This window comes from Propithecus coquereli, unplaced genomic scaffold (assembly GCF_000956105.1).
Source record: "Propithecus coquereli isolate 6110/MARCELLA unplaced genomic scaffold, Pcoq_1.0 Scaffold68, whole genome shotgun sequence".
NCBI classification, from domain to species: domain Eukaryota; kingdom Metazoa; phylum Chordata; class Mammalia; order Primates; family Indriidae; genus Propithecus; species Propithecus coquereli.
In genome coordinates, this window is record NW_012152840.1 from 6,851,319 (window position 1) to 6,855,582 (window position 4,264).

Consider the following 4,264-nt stretch of genomic DNA (forward strand, 5'->3'; position numbering starts at 1 on the left):
TCTGATTGGTCAGGACCGAATCACACATGCACCACTGGGGGTTCCGAATGGGCCAAGGGTGGGTGTGGGGGTCTTTCTAGAAAAACTGGACTGCTGTTGCCAGAGGAGGGGAAGGACGCTGGACAGGCAGTGCCTGCATCCAACAGGCAGGGCGCAGAGGGCAGGCTGAGATGCGGGTGTTATCGCAGTTGCTGGGGACAGCCACGAGGGGACGCCACCTGGAGCAGGGCAGTGAAGAATTAGGACACCTTAAGGAAGCAGAGTCAGGGGGCCCTCGTGCACAGTAAACTGTGGGGTGGGAGGCAGTGAAGGAACACGAGGAATTCAGGTTTTGAACCCAAATGACTAAGGAGATGCCGGCGCTTCTATTTGGAATAAGGAACATTACAGGAAGGTCAGGTTTGGGAGGCAGGGGATGAACTTGACCCTGGATCTAGATGTGTTAAATTTGAGGTGATTGTGAATGCACAGAGTATGCACTCGGAAGAGACTCTAAGGACAATCCAGCCCAGCTCTGCCAAGTTACCCCTTCAGGCATACCTTCCTGATGGGACGAGTGAGGGGACTTTGTCCTCCAACTGAGTGGGAGTGAATCGTCCACTTTTTATTCATATATTGTTTCATGGTTTTCATGGATCATCTTGACCTTGTTTCAGAAAAGAAAAAACATCAGCTTTCAGTGGAGAGTGGCCACTGCAGCCTCTTTCCAGTTGCAAATCTATTTGGTCCCCCTTGTATTCTTGCTGACAGCCGGGAGGGAATGTCTGGGGCTCTAGAGAGGGGAGGTAGGTATCTGCAAGGGTGAGTTCAGAGCTGTGGGATGGACGGGCACACCAAGGAAGATGGAGAGGAGAGGGATGAGAAGCACCAAGAGCGTGGAGATACACCTGCTGAGAGCAGAAGATGGGAGAGGCAGCAGGGAAGGAGATCAAGAAGGAACATGGCCCAGAGAGGTGTTTTGAGGACGGTGGTTCGCTCTGCAGAGTCAGTGACGTGGGATGTGTTTGGCATTGAAAAGAAAAGTTCAGGAGAGCAGGATACACAGAGATGAGGGGTGAACCGTGCAACAAGAGAGGAGCAGTAGTTGCAAACTTCCTTTGACAAGTCTGACATAATTTCAACGACAGGTACTCTATGTTGTGAGCTCAGAGCTCACATGGATCAGGCACAGAGCCAGACATTGTTCTCCAATTAGCTCGCTGGGTGTTCTGCGCAGTGCTGTGACGTGGGTACCATTTTCATCCCCACGTCCCCAATGGGAAGGCGGAGACTTCAGAGGATTGACGTGACTTCTCCAGGATCACACACCATGGTGGCGGAGCCAGACCTAGGAGGCAAGCCTTTCTCGCTCGGGAGCCTGAGCCCTTAACCTCTGCCGTAGAAAGCAGGAGTTGGTATCATAATGTGCAGATGATGGCAGAATCGAGCGTTTGTGGGAAATTTGGTCTCACTTTTCATGTTTGCTTTGTTTCCTTTTGTTAGGCAAATGGCAAGCTGAGGTGTTTGTAACCCAAAAGGAAGGGGACCTGGAGGAGGAAGGTGGGAGTGGAGAGAGCCCCGAGTGCCGAGGCCAGGGGGAGGGATTGGCCTTGTAGCAGGGAGACCAGTGACCTCCTCCTGACTGGCCGGAAGGAAAAGAGATGAGATGGGGAAGAGGGTGACCTTGATCTTCTCAGCAGGATACAAGGCAAAGTCTCCTACTAAGACAGGCAAAGTCAGGAGAGTTAATATGCGAACATTTAGCGTAGGAAATTTGAGGAGCAGGAACAAAAAGGAGTAAAAAGATCTCGCAGCAGGACCAAGTGAGATGAGCTGGTGTAAATGCACCTTCCACTGGGGCCGGTGGCTGAGAGGGGCTGTGGAGGAAAAGGGTGGCCCCGTGAGGAGGAGGATGGAGCAATACATCTGAATGTCACTTTGCCAAGCCTCTCATCCCTCATACTACTTACTGATTAAAGCTACCCTTTTAGGAACCCAGAACATGCCAGTGTTAAAGGTTCTCATTGAGACCAATCCTGCAGGTAGAGATTCACCGGCTTTACAGCTGCAGGAACAGAGGCTGGCCATGGTGAATTAACGTGCTGTGTTTAGTGTTCTCTGGCTTGCGTGTGGGTTTGGGGGCTGAGGAGTGGGCACCCTGGCCAGAGAAAGGTGGGCCCCTCTGTTAGTAAGCAACGGAACCAGGATTCAAACTGCAGGTGCTGGCTCCAGCCTGCACCCCTCATGCCAGCACTAATGGTGAGCACTGAGGGGAAGCAAGGCCCCTCAAGGCCAAGTCTTCACCTGTTGAAGGGCTTGAATGCTTCTGAACTTTGGAATTCATTGTTTCTGGGTAAATGAGTGAATTCTGGGTTCCGGACTCACATGGGCCCAGAACAGGTCTGCCTTCTCAGGCATAGCTGCTTTCTCTGCTCCTGAGTACTGACTGCCCTGTCTGAAGCCACCACCACTACCCCACCGCTGAAAGGACACCAGCCTCCTCTCAGAGCCCCGTGTCACCCCTAAGCATGCTGGTGCTTTTGCGGTGGGCTAGGTGAGGCAGCCACAAACTTCATTTCATCTGTTGGCAACTCACGAAGCTTTTTCAGCTAGAAAGGATCATGCCAGCTTTCTTCTGCCTAACGAGAGAGCTTCTCAGAGCAGCAAGTTGAAAAAGACATCACAATTCAATTAAAATCTTCCTCCTTTGAATACTCCCAGAGGGGGAAGGCCACTCGGAATTTGTGAGAAATCTAATTTGTAGATTTAGTGTCAGGAAATGGAATTGTTAACAATTAACAGCTGTGTTTGAGCAGTGGGTGCGGAGCCAGGATTATCTAGGCTCCACCCTCCTCAGCAAGCCATTGAACCTCTCTGAGCCTCAGTTTCCTCATCTGTAAAATGGCCAGCACAGCCATCAGCTGGTGTTGTGGGAACGATGAAGATTATGCATGCAAACAGTATCTTATTACTGTATCTTCCTGCCTGTACTTAACTGGATCAGCAAACCCCTTCTTTTCCTTTTAAAAATGTATCCATTTGAGCAACTAAGCAATACAGAAAGGTAAACAGGGAGAGCAGGAAATAGCTTTTTAAAGCCCACTGACCCCCCTCTACTGTGGATCCTGTTTCTAAAGACGCCGTGCGTAGTTACGGAGCACAGGGCATTCTGTCTTCTCTTTTCCGGGATCATCATTTTGTATAGCTCTTCCGTTTCTACCTTGTTCTCTGAATCCTCTGTCATCCCCCTGGCAGAACAATAGTCCACTCCCTGACACCACCAGGAGCTCAGGCTGTTTCTAGTTTCAGCTGCAGTAAAGCACGCAGCTGGGAACGCCGCCTCCGTCGTCTTCATGGGACAGGGTTGGCTTTGGCCGACCAGTTCTGAAGCAGAAGAAGCCAGACGACGTCTTCCTGATGCAACCAAACTAGGCTGCCAGTTAGAAATACAGATTCCTGGGCCCTGCTGCTGGGTGTGTCTGGGTTTAATCGGTCTGGACGGGGACTCCGGAAGTGCTGCTTTTACAAAGCACTCCAGGTGATGTGTGACGGTTTGGGAGCCACGTTGTAGGGCCATCCCCCAAAATCCAAGTTCAGATTTAAGGTAGAATGGGGGAAAATCAGAAAACTTGGAAATTAACTCAGGGTCACCAGTGACCTTTCCAAAGCCATCCCCATTGAACAGATGAGAAAAACGGAGGCGGGGACAGAAAAAGATGAGAAGAGAGCTGGGGGCTGGAGCTCAGGGCAGAAGCCAGGACCTGCTTTCTAGCCGCCTCCCACCCCACCCCCACCCCTCACAGCACACCCACCCACCAGAATTAACAATCCCTCTCTCCCCCCTCCACAAAAAAGATCTACCCTCCGTGACTGGGGCGGAATCTGTTAACAGCCCTGTCAGAAGACCCTGCAAAGCTAAAAGCATCCTTTTTGGCTTTGATGTCTTGACAAGATGCTTCCTTTGAAAGCTCGGAGACAGCCCTGTTATTTCCTCTGACAGCCCAGTGAAAAGCTCTGAAATGAGAAGTGGCGTCCCAGTCAAAGCCCGGGGTGTGATTCCTTGAGAGCGAGCAGCTCTTGAGCGCTCCCTGGGCTCAGCGCACTGACGCCCACTGGGGAGACCTCTGATGCCCCCAGTGCTGGAGACCCTCAGCCCCAGGAGGCGTCTGCAGTCGGCCTCCTCCCCTCCCCCAGATGCCTCCCTAGGGAGGTCAGGAGCCCAGACATGTCCTCATCCCCACAGCCAGGCTGCCAGTAGCCAGAGCAGCCACCGTGAGAAGAGTTT